General features: G+C 34.8%; 1 protein-coding gene across 1 annotated transcript in view; it reads right to left on the bottom strand.

The window, feature by feature from the left end:
• Nucleotides 1-15885, bottom strand: part of GRM3 (glutamate metabotropic receptor 3) — a 262140-nt gene extending 246255 nt beyond the window's left edge. Inside the window, exon 1 of the mRNA XM_052000358.1 lies at nucleotides 15314-15885. The gene's annotated coding sequence lies outside the window, so the exon portion shown is untranslated. The remainder of the gene's footprint in view (nucleotides 1-15313) is intronic.
• Nucleotides 15886-16944: the final 1059 nt, after the last annotated feature.

Genomic DNA, 16944 nt, shown 5'->3' with positions numbered 1-16944 from the left:
TTTGAGAAAGTAGGATAACATGAGGTATCAAAGTATCACTTTTCTGGAGAGTTCATTATACAGCGTACAATTAATACTAAGCAATGTAGTTCAGCCTTAGGCACAATGGCAGAATATGTAAAATACATAACTGGTGCCTTCCCAGATGGCTTACTTCCAATAAAAGATGAGGCTACTTAATTTAAACACTATTGTAATAAATAGTACTAGTGGGTTACTGGGTAATTTTTCCCTAGTTACTTCTTATTTGAACAGGGTCCTCCTGAACATAATTTAGCTTTGATCTCTAGTCTTGGAATTTGAATCTCTGGCAAAGAACCTGTAGAACATACTTTGGGGAAAGTCTTTTGGTACATCTATTCCACAGGATCCATCCAGATCAAAATCTAATGAAAAACAGTTCTGGGAATGTAAAGTTCTCCTTTTTGTCTCCTCTAATTTGATGTACAATTCATTGTTCCTCATCAACCCTAGTATGCTACCTAGGGCTGCCATGAAGATGAATTCAGAAACCTGTAAATTACTTTCTGAGCAAGCTCCAAAAGTATTTTTTTTTTAGCATTGCACAAATCTCAGATCCTCCTTGTAATGGCTAAACATGTCAACCATTTCTGACCCTATGGGGTTATCTCCCAAAATGGCATGACTGTAACATATTTTGTGTCAGCAATTTCCAGTCTATTAAATGGGCTAACACACAGTGCTTTAAAACAGTTAAGAAAAGCACAAAATATTACCAATATTCTCTCCATTCTGTATTAAAACACAAAATGACAACAAACATATCACATATCCCACTTTGCCAGATGGATGGATCTGGGACATCCATTTGTTTGTTTACGTCCATTAAGGCTTCTAGCACAAGATACAAATTAGAGAAAGCCCCCAGTAAAGATGTAGATTTTAGCTCTTTGATGGAGTTGAAAGTTGGATAAATATTAGACACTGGAGATAGCAGGCTTAATAGTAGAGAATAAAAGATAGGTAGTCAAAGCAATAGGAATTCAGTCTTAGCAAGGTTACCAAATGTGCCAGTTACTTTACTTCTCCAGTCTTTTGCTTCAAAATGAAGATATCTGATACCTATATTTTCCATATTTTCCATAAGGTTAGAGTAAGTTGAGTCAACTTATTTATTAAATATATACTATGTGTTAGATACTGTGCAAAGTGCTAGAGATATAAAGAAAAGCAAAAAAGGAAAGAGAAATGAAATAAAAATATAAAGAACATAATTTTAAAATGTGGTTTTCTAAGACAAAATACTGCCCAAAGGATCCATCCATATATATACATATATATGTATATATATATATGTGTGTGTGTGTGTGTGTGTATACACACACACACACACACACACATATTAGTGCCTCTGCTTATTATTGAATTGGGCAGCGTTGTTTTAAACATTTAAAAGTACCATAATTATATCATCTGGATAAACAAGTATTTTAAAAAAAACTTTTTCCAACTCAAAGGAATATTTTTCTGGCTCATTTTCTTTGTATGTGGTAAAACAAAGGCAAACATTAACTAATTTTGCCTAATGACCAAAAATACCAATCACTAGTCATTGTTAATTTGTAAAGTATGTTATGAAAACTGAATTTAATAAAGTTCATTGTATTATTAAATGTATTAAATTATTAAAAGCAAGGGCTCTTTGAAAAAGGAAAGAAGCTAAAAAGCAAAACAAAACACTTTTTTATTTGTTTCTTTATGTGACAAGTCAAGGACCCAGTCTATATTTATGCTACTTCTTTTTCCTCTGATGATCAATCGCAAAGACTTTTAGCTGAACCAAACATCTTCTAATCTATCACCTGATTATCTATTTTTCTTCTATCTAACCATAGACCTAAAATTAAAAGAGATTTCAGAGGTGATTTGATCCAAGATCTTTATTTTATAAGTAAATAAAAAACAAAATATTGTAGCAGTAAAAAAAAAGAAATAGAAATGAGGAAGGAAAATTATCACTTTTTGTGGATAATATGATAATATACTCACAGAACCCCAAAGAATCAATTAAAATACCAGTCAAAACAATTAACAACTTAAACAAGGTTGCAGGATATAAAACAAAACCACACAAATCACCAGCATTTCTACATGTTACCAACAAAACCCATCAGGACTAGATAGAAAAAAAAATTCCACTTAAAATAACTGCAGATATAAGAAAATATTGGGATTCACTTATCAAGACACACATAAGAACTATGAGAACACAATTCCAAAATCCTGTTTATAGAAGCAAAGACAGATGTAAATAGCTGGAGAAATATTAATTGCTCAAGGTTAGGCTGAACCAATATAATAAAAATAATACTACCTAGATTATTTTATTCAGTGTCATGCCACTCAATGTACCAAAAAATTATTTTATAGAGCTAGAAAACAACAATAAAATTCATCTAGAAGAACAAAAGGTCAAGACTATCAAGGAAATCAATGAAAAAAAAAGTGAAAAAAAGGGGTCTAGCAATACCAGATCTTAAATCATATGACAAAGTGTAATCATAAAAAAAATTTGTTACTGAATAAGAAATAGAATGGTAGATCAATGGAATAAATTAGATACACAATATATAGAAGCAAATAAACACAATAGACTAATGTTTAAAAAATGAAATGGACTCAACTATTGGGGAAAGAACTTACCATTTGGCAAAATTTCTGGGAAAACTAAAAAATAATATGGCAGAAATAAGGCCTAGATCATCATTTCACCCTGCATGTCAAAATATACTCAAAGCAAGCATATGATTTAGACAATGATAACATAAACAAAATAGAGATTCAGGGAAAAAAATATTTGTCATATGTGTGGATAGCAAAAGAACCTATGAACAAAAAAAAAAAGAGGCAGAGAAGTTTACAAAAGGTAATATAAATAATTTTGATTACATGAAATTAAAGGGTGTTTGAATAAACAAAATCAATGTATCCAACATTAAAAGAAAAACAGGAAACTAGGAAAAAATTCTTTTGCATCAGGTTTTTATGATAAATATTTTATTTTTCAAATTTATAATAATGTAGGGACAATTGTAAAAACTGATTTTCCCCAACTGACAAATGGTCAAAAGACATAAGATAATTTTTAGAAGAAGGAATCAAAGCTATCAATTGTCATATGAAAAAATGCTCTAAACCACCAATACTTAGAGAAATCTAAAGTAAAACAATTTTGAGGTACCATCTTACACCCCACAGACTGGCTAAGATGACAGAAAAGGAAAATGAGAAGCTGGGAAGATAGGTATTCTAATGCACTACTGGTGGAGCTGTGGACTGTTCAAATGATTCTGGAGAACAATTCTGAACTATGTCCAAAAGACTATAAAATTGTGAATTACCTCAACTCATCAAAACCACTACTAGGGCTATATCCCAAGGAAATAAAAAAAAAAGGAAAAGGATTCATATGTACAAAAATATTTATAGCAACTCTTTTTATGTTGTCAAAGAGTCAGAAACTAAGGTGATGCACATCATTTGGGAAATGGCTGAACGAGTCATTATATATAATTGTGATGGAATATTATTATGCTGAAAGAAATGAAGAGAAACTTGGGAAGACTTATCTGAAGTGAGGCAAAGTGAAGTAACCAGAACAAGTAAAACTAACTATGCAATAGGCAATATAGTTAAGAGTAATTTAATAACTGATTAACACAATACTCTGTATAATACAAACGAGTGTTGTAAAATCTCTATCACCAGATCAGAGAATTGATTATCTCAGTGTGTAGATTGAAGCATTTCCCTCTCTCTTTCTTTTCTTTTTTTTTTCCCTGCTTGAGAACATGGCTAATTATCTTTCTTTGAAAGACTCTCTTTCCTAATTCCCTTATTATCATTAAAGGATGGCTACTATCATCCTAGTCACCCAGATTTGAAATCTTGGTGTCAACTAGATTTCTCATTCATTCTTATATCTGATCTACTGTCAAATTTTGTCATTTCTCACATAGATGCCTCTTTATGTGTACTCACTATCACAGTTCCTCATCTCTTTCAGTCCACAAAAGTCCTTCCAACAGGTCTCCCTGTCACAAATGCCATCAATCTTTTACTTTGATGCTAAGGTATTTTCCTAAAGCAAAGTTCTGACATTTTACTCCCATGTTTAATAAGCCCCAATAGCTTCTTATTATTTCTAGGATCAAATACATACTTCTGTGTTTGGAATTTAAGTTCTTCAGAATCTAAAACTTTCCTATCTTTCTAGTCTTTTTATACTATGCTTGCCTCCATGTATTCCTGGTAGTTAGGTGAAACAGTGGATAGATCACAGGGCCTGGAGTCAGGAAAACCCAATGGACTCAGACTACTTACTATGGGACATTGAGCAAATCACTTAATGTCTATTTGCCTCCGTTTCCTCAAGGGTCAAATAAAGATAATAATAGCATTTACCTCCCAAGGTTGTCATGAGGATTAGAAGAGATAATATTTGTAAAAAGCACTTAGCAGAGTTCCTAGCATATGGAAGATACTACAGAAATGCTTACTCCCTTCTCTTATTCTGAAACATAGTGACATCAGTCTTCTTGCTCTTTCTTGAACACAATGTACTATTTCCCATCTATGTCCCTTTTCAATGGCTGTCTTCTATAACTGGAATATTTTATCTCTTCACCTCCATCTCATCACTTTTCTTTCTATCTTCTCCAATCTTTTTGAACATTTTTATTTAAAGTTTTCTATTCCTCCCTTCTTCTTTCATCTCATCCTTCCCCCAGAGATGATAAGCAATCACCTGTAGATATTCACGTTGAATTACATAAAACATTTCCATATTAGTCATTTTGTACAAGAAGACCAATAAAAGAAAACAATGAAAGAAAGTGGAAAATGCTTTCGTTTGTGTTCAATCAATATCAGTTATGTTTATGAAGGTGGATAATATGCTTCATCATTCGTCCTTTGCAATTATCTGCATTGTTGTTTAGCTGAGAATAACTAGTAATTCAAAAATTTTAACCAAACAATATTATTGTTACTATGTACTATGTTCTTCTGCTGTTGTTTACTTCACTCTGCACCAGTTCATGTAAGTCTTTCCAGGTTTCTTTGAAATCATTTTGCTTGTCATTTCTTATAGCACAATAATATTATATAATAAACATATATCACAGCTTGTTTAGTCATTCCCCAATTGATGGACATCCCTTTGATTTCCAATTCTTAGCCACCACAAAAAGAGCTGCTATCAATATTTTTTGGTACAAATAGATATTTTTCCCATCTTATTTGATTGTCCTTGGTACAGACACATAGCAGTGGTATTGCTTGATCAAAGTATGCACAGTTTTATAGCCCTTTGGGCATAGATCCAAGTTGCTTTCCAGAAAGGTTGGATCAGTTCACAACTTCACCAATAATACATTAGTTTCACTATTTTCCCACATCCCCTCTAACATCCAATATTTTCTTTTTTTTGTTATGTTAGTTACTCTGATACATATAAGGTGGTACCTCAAGAGTTGTATTAATTTATATTTCTCTGATCAATAGTGATTTAAAGGATTTTTTCAAATGACTACAGATAGCTCTACTTTCTTTGCCATGATTTCTTTCAAGACTAAGCTCAAATCCTCACTTCTTCAGGATGCTTCTTCTAGCTCCACTTATACTAATGACAGTACTATCTTCAGTCTACTCTGTATCTAATTGATATGTATCTAGTTGTTTCCAGAATCTCTCCCCAAATAGAATATAAATTCCTTGAGAGAAGATGCAGTGGTTTCCCCTTTACTTGAATCAATAGTATTTAGCACACTGAGTACTACAAGATATATGCACAATTCTTACTTGTGTATTTATTGATTGTCAGAAAGGGAACCAGACCCTTGGTCATTTCTAAAGGCCCCTTCTCTTGTTCTTTATAATCCTTTTCTTCCCCTTCTCACTAAAACTTAGACTCAGTTCTAAGAGATTAACTTTTGATTTATCTTGTCCAGTATGTAAGCACTATAGTATTTTCTATTTCTATATGTGTACTCTTCTTCTCTACTCTAACTCCTTCATGGGGGATTATATTCCCCCTAGTAGAATATAAGTTCCTTGACAGCAAATACTATTTTGCTTTTATATATATATATATATATATATATATATATATATATATATTTCCACATGTGTATCAGCACAATGTCTATCTCATAGTAAGTACTTAAAATAAATACTTTTACATTTATTCATCCATTCATTGATTCACATAACTCATATCACTTCAGAGGCAGTGCTCTTTCCCCAACTACTTTTTCCTCCTATTTATACAAATGTTTGTTGTTCTGTTATGTCTGACTCTTCATGAATCCATTTGGGATTTTCTTGGCAAATATACTGGGATGGTTTGCTATTTTCTTCTTCTGCTCATTTTATAGATGAGGAAACTGAAATAAACCCACGGTTAAGTGACTTGTTCATGGTCACACATCTAGCAAGTATCTGAGACCAGATTTGAACTCGGGAAAATGAGATTCAGCACTCTATCCATTAACACCTACCTTTGTACTACATGTATACATACATATATTTGAGTGATATTCTTCTAGAAAATTTCTAAAATATTAATCCTCACTTTGTCTTTGTCTGACTAGTCTCCTTTTAGTTGTGATGCTACTACCCACTTAACTTTTTCTTTTAAAATGATATCTTTATAATAAGAAAGTATATCCTCCACTATTTGTTATTTATGGTTTTTTCCCCATCTTTTTTCTTCTGGGTTTACTTAGAATATTTGACTTTAGCAAACAGAATGTGCTATAGCTTGGAAAACTATAGGGAGCTGTACATCTAAATATTCCTGAGAGACTTCCTTACAATATGAAATGAACTTGGAGGTCACTTTCAATAGTTGTCATAGAGTTCCCAGGATTAGGTGGAAACCTGAGATTCCCCCCTAATCTACCTGAGTATTTGTTCTACTTGAGAATCACCAGCTCACTGATCTCTCATTGGATATTATTGTAGTAGTGGCTGCTTCAGTTGCTAAAGTGTGGCTCAACTATGTTGTAATTATGCAACCTTCCACTAATTTATAGAATGCCAAGAGCTTTTCTGTAGTAGATATTCAAAAAAGTATTTATTGAATAAATTTATTAATCTTATGCTATTACAATTTACTCCCAGTGTCCTGTCCTATGAATAGAACACTATCTATTTCCCTTAGACTACTGAGTTTATTTCATGAAATCTTTTCAGATTCTACTAGTTTTTTTTTGAGAGCCATTAGACAATAATTATGCATATCAGTGGATTTGATCTAGGTTTGAATCATTATTATCTATGCCATTTATCACCAGTGGGCTTTCTAAACACAGCCCCTGGCACATAGGGAGTGCTTGATAAATACTTGTTGATTTGACTTGGCATCCAGTGCTATTTTGAACATGTTCACTTTATCTCTCTAGCTCTTATTTTCTTCCTCTTTAAAATGAAAGGATTGGACTATATGATCCATAATCTAAGATGCCTTACATCTATGAGTTTAATAGCTTACAACCCTTCCTTTTTAATATTATAGATGCCTTTACCCTTGTTTCAGTTTGCTGTTAAATAGCAAGTTGTTTCTGAAATGGAGGCATAAATCCAATATTTTTGTATCTAGCTTTAAGGGTTTTTAAATCAGTCATAACCAATTGATATATTTCAATGTTTCAGTTTACCTTATTGTGACAGCAACAGAGCATTAGTAGGCAAATTCTAACTAAAGAAAATTGTGATTGGAACTATAAGAAGATAAGATACATGCTTTCAGCAGATGGGTAGCATGTTGTAATGGAATAAATGCACAAACTTTGAGGTTTGTGACTAAGTGTTGACTTATGAGGTGAGCAGTCTTCAAAATGAATATAATTGGATCTGTGATCATAATTTTTAATTGTTTTATCATGGGAAAAATCAAATTAATCTATGTGAACCTCAGTTTCTTTCTCTGAAAAATGAAAATAATAATACTTAGCATACTCAGTTCATAGCATTATTGTGAAGAAAGCATTTTATAAAACTTAAAAGTTCTCTATAAACAGAAGCTATCTCCATTAATGTTATTTTCTATTACTTTTGCCTAGTATGCATATATCTATTCCCACTGCCTAACTCATATCAATTTTTTCAAGACTTTATCCAAATCCTGCCTGCTTTATAAAGTCTTCTCTAATGACAGTGACCTTTCTTCCTAAACTAGAATAGAATGTAATATTGCTGTCATCATTTTTACTATGAACTATATTTCCTTATGACATCTCTTCTGTTGGTCTTCTATGTCATCATTTAAAATTTTGCCTGTTATTTAACTTGCTTTAAGAAGCCTTGTCTTGCATTCCAAACTAATAATAATAATAGCACATAATTGTTTACTGATTTCAGGTTTCAATAGTACTTTAAATATTAGCTCTTTGGAATCTTATAACAAACTTATAAGATACATATACGGTATAATAAAAAGGACAGCAGACTTGAAAGACATAAGTTCAAATGAAGTCTTCTTTAATTATATAACCTCAAGCAAGTCACTTGACTCATACTTGCCTCAGTTGTCCCATCTGCAAAATGAGAAATATAAAATAATTTGTCTCCTAGGGTTGTTGTGAAGATATAATGAGAAATTTGCAAAGTGTTTTGCAAAACTTAAAATGCCACATAAATGATCGATATTGTTATTTTTTATCACCCCAAATTTGAGATGAGAAAATGGAAGATCAAAGAGATTACTTTTCCAATTCTCTAGATTCTAAACATAGTGTTCCTTTTCATTACTGTCATTGCTTGCGTCATTTCAGTTGTGTCCTACTCTTCATGACAAAGATAGTGGACTGATTTGCCATTTCTTTCTCCAGTTTGTTTTACATATGAGGAAACCAAGACAAAGTGACTTGACGAGGATCAACTAGTAAGGATTTGAACATAGATCTTTCTGACTCTAGGTCAGGCACTTTATTTTACCACTTGACTACCATTACTTAGGAGTAGAGAGCATAGATTTAGAGCTGTACATAACCTTTGAGGTAATAGTCAAATCCCCCTCATTCTGTAGAAGAGGAAACTAAAGGGCAGAGAAGTGACTTGTTCAAATCTTCACACTTTAAGTGCTTTCCACCACATGAAAATATTTTACCTTGTACTTCTTTACAAGTTGTGTGGTCCCTTATATATAAAAGCTTAGTCAACTCTGCTCATTTCTTTATTATTTGCCCAACAATCAATTTGCCCAAATTCAATTCACAAATACTAATTGAGAATCTATTATCTTGTGCTGGAATCTGGGTCCCAGTCACTGGGCTCCAAGGAACTCACATTCTTTTGGAAACCCCCTTCCCAGGGTTTTTATCTTGTCAGGTTGACTATTTTACCTAATGTGAGGGAAAATCCAAGTTTTTCTTGGGACCAAATTAAGACACAGGAACTAGAACTATGATTTTCATTGACAGAACTTACAGATGAGCAAATTGACTACACTGCAGGTTAGCATTTCCTCTGCAATTTATAGTCTTAGCTGAGGAAAGCAGAGGTGACAAACACTGCTGCTTGTGTCCCACATTACCAAATGTGCATGAACTAGATTGTAATGTAATTAGAAAGTCTTTAACAAAATAAAAAATAAGATAATAAACAAAAATGTAATAAAATGTAGATAGCATATTTTAAAACTAAATAAATAGCTGGACTTTCATGTAAAGTTTAGGGAAGACCCTCATCCCCCATCCTCTTCCATTTAACATCAATGACGGAGAGCACTGAAAGGTTAAGTGACTTGCGTAGAGATACACAGTTAGTATTTGTCAGAAGCCAAACATGAACTCGGGTTTTCAGGGTTCTGAGGCCAATTCTATTCACTAACTAATTCTTTGTGAACTCATTTGGGGTTTTCTTGGCAAGAGTACTAAAATGATATGTCATTTCCTTCTCCTTCTATTTTATAGATAGGAAACTGAAGCAAACAGGGTTAAGGGTCCAAGGTCAGGTAGTTAGTAAGTCTCTGAAGATAAGTCTTGACTTCAGGACCAAGACTCCACCCACTGTGCCATCTACCTGTCCTTCCACTAAACCATACTGAGTGTCAAATTATACATTTAAACTTTTTAAAATAAAACAACCCCTACCCCAATAATCTAAAAATATTCAAACCAAATGTGTGTGTAGAACTGTAAGTTTGTAGACTGAGTTGTACATATACCAATCAATATATTTGTTTGTGGGTAGAGACCTACTTGACTTTGTAGTGTTTTCTGGAATTTATGCATGAGGTAGGAAAGGAAGTAGATAGTTGCAGAAGATATGAGTAATCAAATCTGAAGGACTTTAAAAGAGCAAAACCACAGTTTTCTGAAGAACAGTTGCCTCAATGTACTACTTCAAACATGGTTCTTTATTCAGTTCATAGAGATTGTATTATAGCATCTTCCCAAGTTTATTTTTCTGTCTATCACCTTCTTTAAAATACATTTTTACAAGACTCACCGTTCCCAAGGAAAGATTGTGTATTTGCAGGGAAAATAGAAAGTGTGGCACTGACACCAATCTCCTGGCATGCATAACTTTTCTAGTGCGAAATTATTTGACACTTTTATGGTCAACTTTCCCATCAGCAAGAAAAATCTGCTTTGCCTTTATTTCTAGGAGAAATTATTTGGTGGGCACAAACCATCCCACATTTTCTGGCACTGTACAAATACTTTTGCTGTAAATCTGGTCCAGTAAGAAGACTGTTGCTTTAGGGAAGAGATAAAACAGAAACAATTTATTCTCTCATCTTCAATATACCACTGTTAAAAATTCTTCATATTGAGAGAGTTAGAAATATTTAGATTTTTATTTTTCTCTATCGTCACCTCCATTTATGGTTGTGGGACAAATAATCAAGTTTGATTTTATTTATTGCATATAATTCATGTTGCAAATCTGGAGTTTGAATGGTTTAAAAGCAATGCAAAAAGCCCACCATTATATTCTTAATTTTTGAAGGCAATGCATATTCCATGAATAATAAAGAACAGTACTGTGTTCTGCTTAGACTTGTTGCCTCATCTACTGCTAATTCTTCAGCATTGTGGCTTGCCAAGAGCTACCTAAGAACTGATTTCCTGATTTGTCATTTACTCCTCCACTGTCTAGCAATGCCTAACACTAAGAGATACAAGTGAGTGGGATGATAAGTCTACAGAGTATGTATTCCTACAGTGCTTTAAAGAAGTCTATAAATGTATGTATGTACGAGATATGACCTGGAGAAAATAATAATAATCTCTGTGATTTTGGGTTGTTCCATTAAAAATAATTTTCAAGTATAGTATCTTAACTTTAAAAATTGTTCTATTGACAAATACTCTATTTATTTTTTTGTGTGTGATATAGGATAGAATCAATATCAGAAAATTATGAGAAAATTGTAATCTTTCCTTTGGCATACTTAGAATTTGATAGGGTTAATGCTATCAATAGAGGTAGTATGTTGTTTTAATATACAAGTATAAGTTTCACACAACTTTATGTCTCTTCTAATTTATATTCAACATGGTAATGATTTTCATTTAAATAGTAGAATTTACATGACAACAGATTCTAGGGCTCATTGGAGCAGCAGAAAATATTGGCTGACACAGAATTTCTAGTTTATAGAGTAAAAATTGAAATGGTCTTACTGCCAACAGATTTGCAGTGTGGACCATGAGGATTATGTTAGTTAGAGTGATCCTTTTCATTAGTCATAGAAGCCATTAAATCAATCCCATCTCTCTTCCTATCTCTATCTCTCTTCTTTGCTTTTGCTAATTAAAAAAATTATGTGGGACACACATTTTTCAAATGGTCAAAGACATGTCTTAAAACTGGAACAGGGACTTCTAAAATTGTAGCTATCATTATGTTACTCTCACCTGTATTTATTAACTAAGTTTCTAGTCAGAAGTACCTCAAAGGTAATCTTGGAAAGGTATAACGATCTTCTGGTTTACTAAAGAAAGTTAGTCTAAAGTGGGTATCACTGGATGTAAGTAACAAGATGAAACTGAGCAAAGGGAAAATTAGGCTGAATATCACCAAAGTTCTTAATAGGGAGAACTATTAGACTGTGAAATAGCCTTCCAAAAGCAGTGGTAGAAGTCATTACTTGAGTCATTTAAAAGTAGACTGGTCCAAAGCTTTCCAAAATATAGTATACTATGGGGATCAAACCTACATTAGCAGTGAAAGGAGGTAGATGATCTAATAGTCCCTTCTTCCTCACTGAGTACTATGATTGTACTGATTTTATGTGTCTCCATCTATGATATATAATCTCCCATCATTTTATTCTGCTTCTTGGTAGCAATTTGAACAAAGTAATCTAATGCAGGATTGCATTGAGTTAGCAAATCTCATAGGAGGCTAAAATGAACAGTAAACTCAACATAATACAAACCAGAGCAAGTACAAACAAAATAGGTTCCCTACTAGTTTTCTAACTGTATGCTTGAATACATTTATCCAGAGTTTTATCCAGGGAAAACAACTTTTGCTCCAGTGTTCTGGCCTCATTCCAACATGGATAACTGCATTCTTCCCTCCTGTTGTTTCAATGGGGATTAAGTATTAATTTTCATTTCCTTTCTCAAATGGTTTCCTGGGATGCTGTTGTGTGGTTGTTAAAGAAGTTGCCACATTTCATCCCTAAAGACAACTAGCTACATGCTGATAGTAGGCAACCAGATCTTTGGGAAGAGTTCTTGTATCAGTTTGTTACCAATCAATCTTAGAGGACAAGGAGAAGAGACAATGACATTGGTTGTAAAAAAATACTTCATGATTAAGGGCAATTAACCGGTGAAGGACTATCTAGGTGTAACAATGTGAACTTTTAAAATGAAGATAGATAGTTACCTATCTTGGATGACTTAAGTGTTCACCTGACTAGAAATACCAGACTGGAACAGATAATCTCTTAAGGTCTCTTTCAGTTATGCTTCTAGTGACAACAGAAAATAAAGATAAGCAAAACTAAGATGTCACTTTGTGTTACCCTTACATATTTTTCATGGCTATATTTACATGATGTATAGAAGTAAGTGTCAACCAAACCAAGGAACTAGGTCATGTTTTAAGTATGCAGCTGCTATGGGACATCAGAGTTTCTCTCTTACCATTTTCCCAGTAGTTCTCCATTATGTTTTTCTCATTCATTTGTAAATACTATCCCACAGAATGAGGTAGATCATTGTATTTAATTTTACTAATTCTAATATCTGTTTCCATTCTCTTGGTTTCACCTTATTTTTCTCAACTCACTGATCACGTTACTGAAGTGTGAAAATACAACCCAAGGGAAGAGAAAAGCTTCTTATCACATAGTTCTAGCCTCATCCATATGCTGGCATCATTTTCACTACTACACTTAAGCAAATGTGTCAGCTTTTACATTAAAATATTTCATGGCAAAGAACAAGAAAATATATTAGAAGATTAGAAAGGCTATGCTGACAATAATAATTTTCTTCTATCATCACTCAAAAATGGGTTTTCACTTGTTCCATGCACAGAAACCATAAAGAGACTGAATAGTAACTCAAAAATGAGTGAAATTACTTCTGATTAAAAACAACAAAACAATAACAACAATAGCAACAAACTAATTTCTTGTTAGATAATCAGTCAACTTTGAAAGAGGGATGATTGAGATTTCAGTAGGACTTTCTTTTAGAATGAGTGGCTCTTTGTAAATTTAAGATTCTTAAAAATTGACATCATCCAGAAAGTAAAAAAATTCACCTTATAAATTTTGAGTTCAATATCTGAATGTAGAGATAAAGTCATGTGAATGACTTATATCTTTTTCTTTTAAAAGTTACCCTTAAATATTACTAAACAACAATTCAGAACATCATGAAGGTCCTGAGGGGTAGGCAACTTACACAAAAATGTTGAAGACACATGCTAATCAGAATTCTTAATTCAAATCTAATTATATTGAAATATACTTTCAGGCAGAAATGGTTGATTTTAAAATAAATCCAATGAGACCTACTAGGCTTAATGATAAATTATTAATGTTTTATCTTCAAATGGGATGCCTGTTTTTGTCAGAGAAACAATGAGGACACTTTCTCCTGAAGGAGTATCTGGCAGGTGGCACTAAACAATTAACCCACAGAAGCTCCAAGTTAAGATCAGCTGGAAGTCCTTCACTCTCACTATGACACCATTAACCTTAGCTTTGAACATATTTATTGTCCCTTTTTTGTGTGATAGAAGAATAAGGAGAAATCCAAAACAATGCCTGCTACACAGGCGCACATACTAGTTAAAATATTTTGTCAAATAGTAAAGAATTTAACACACAGACCTGCAAAAGTGTGCCTGTGCTGCTGTTGAATTGTTTCTTAAAATACCAGTTCTTTGAAATGATTAATTGAAAGGCAATGTTGTGGGGTAGTTTTATTTATTTAATTAATTTTGTATTTAGCTAAAGATGTGAGATCTTTATCTATCCTCTAAAATCTAAGGCAAAGGAGAGATGAAGATAATCAAAATTAGGGAATTCCTAAAAAAAAAAAAACCCACCAATAACAAAAACCCCACACAATGTTACCCAGTCTCTTTCTGGATCCTAGCATCACCCACCCTTTCTGACTTATTTGTTAGAAGAGAAAATGAACCAGAATTGATGAATAAGATCTATTTTCTGTCTGGTTTTTGGATTTTTTTTCTCTCTCAAGCTCAAAGGAGTAAAGGGCATTGAGTTTAGGAGTCTTTCCAAGCTCAGAGTCTGGAGAATCAACCGCTGACCAACATCTGGAAGCAGATTCTCTCCCTCATTCAAGCTGCAGTATATCCAAGGTTTCTCTTATCTTTCTGTCCTGCTTACTGACAGAATCTCTACATTCACGAAAAACATCACCGGGACAGGCATCGAACTGCCACCCATTCATAAAGCCAAATAAAATCTGCAGATGGAAATAAATCATTAGCTTCTGAGCAGAGCTGGATTCTGTTGGCTGGGGAGGTGTGAGCCTCCTGCGTCCTGTGATCAGTAGTTAGCCTCATCCCATCCCTGAACACCTCTACCTTGAATTCTCTTCCTTTATACATCCTCCATCCAACACACACACACACACACACACACACACACACACACACACACACACACACACACACAAACACACACACACACACACTGTCCCTCCAGTATCTTTCCAAAAGAATCATAGGAACTGGTCTCTTCTCTTGCTTCAACTTTTGCGGTCTGAGTCCCTCCCGGTGCCTGGACATCACTCCTCCCTCACCTCTCCCTGAGGGACCTGTCTCTTCCGAGCTAGCCCCTTACCGTGCACCGAAGGCAACTCCTGCCTGAGGCTGGTGCTGGCAGCGGCTGCTGCGGCTGCTGCTGCTACTCCCGCTGCTCCTGGGCTCCGGCGGCTCATGGTTTGTTCTCCGCATCCGACACAAAAGCAGCAGCGCCCCGGCTTTGTCCTTTCCAAATCCAAAGGGGGAACTTAGTTTACCCCCGAAATGGCCAACTTGTGTGAACTGCTTCGCGTCAAGAGCGTCCCCTCCTTCTCCTCTGCTAGCTGGACTGGGGCCCGATGGCAGAGCATCAAGGCCTCCGGAATCAGTGGGGAGTGGGGGAAAGGGAGGGAGGGAGAGGTTGAGGAGGGGGAGAGAGGAAGAAGGAGGTTGGAAGAAAGGGAGAGTAGAGACCAGGTGGTCTTCCTGGAAGGGGAGGGGAGCGGAGCCGAGCGGAGAGGAACGGAGTACTTCACAGCCTACTAACCCTCCTCCTCTCTCCAGCCTTCAGGCAAACCCACTTCCCAGGCACCAGAGCAACTTTCCTTCTTGGTCAGACAAAAAACATCCTTTCTATTTGGGGCTCTCTGCTGAGATACAGACCGCCTAGCATCTCTCTCTCTCTCTCTCTCTCTCTCTCTCTCTCTCTCTCTCTCTCTCTCTCTCTCTCTCTCTCTCTCTCTCTCTCTCTCTCTCTCTCCTTTTCCTCTTTCTTTTTTTCTATTGTCTTTTCTTTGAATGTCTATAAAAAGCCAAGACTTCACATTACTAACTAGAATAGGTGAGAAGGCTATGAAGAAGTGTTGAGAGGAAGGTAGGGCAATTTTGCAGATTGCTTTGCATCAGTACCAATTCCATTCACTTTCTGAAAAGGTAGATGTATGTATACATCTACATATATACGGATATATAGATACAAAAATATACATGTATCTATTTTAGGGAGATGAGAGGTAGAGATTAGAATGGTATGGAACGTAGGCTGCTTTAACTTTGAAAGCTGACTATTGCTCTCAGCTCATTCGGAAACAGGGATTGCAATTTGGGGAAAAACACCCCAGGGATCCTCATGCTTAAAGGTGACTGCAGGTTGGGAAGGGGGACAGGGGAAAGAGGGGAAAAAAGAGAAAAAGAAAGCGAATGACTTTCCCTATGCACTGCTCTACCCCACAAGCTATGTAACTGTACTGATCATGAGGAAACCAAAGAAGGCTGGAGCCGAGCAATTCTCTGGGTAATACTGGAAGACGCTCTTGTTTCCTAGCAACTCTCATCAATCTTGGGATGGGCTCTCTCTAAAGCGATCCTATTGGACTAGTCCGAGGGAGAGGCCACACCTCTTCAGGGCTGCCTGCTAGTGCTTTTTTCCATTCTCCAAAATTTCTTAAGAGGAAAGAGAGTATGTGAGAGTGTCGAGTCCTTCACCATTCCTTTCTTTTCTGATGCTTCCACACCTCTCGGGAAGGCACTCGTTTTTCTCTAGTCGTTACTTTTGATTCGACGGATTTAATGCATTTTCTTGATTTTCTTTATTTTCCCTTTCAAAAGAGAAAAAAAAAAGAAAAAAGAAACAAAACCATCTTAAAATGAAGCTATATTCGTGAAATAGGAAAAAAGGGGACACAAGACACCCCACAAAGGCACTAACTAAAGCGAAATTCCAAGAGTCTA

Source organism: Antechinus flavipes, chromosome 5 (assembly GCF_016432865.1).
Source record: "Antechinus flavipes isolate AdamAnt ecotype Samford, QLD, Australia chromosome 5, AdamAnt_v2, whole genome shotgun sequence".
NCBI classification, from domain to species: Eukaryota; Metazoa; Chordata; class Mammalia; order Dasyuromorphia; family Dasyuridae; genus Antechinus; species Antechinus flavipes.
The sequence above is the reverse complement of the archived record's forward strand: the minus strand, read 5'-3'. Positions and strand labels throughout refer to the sequence as shown.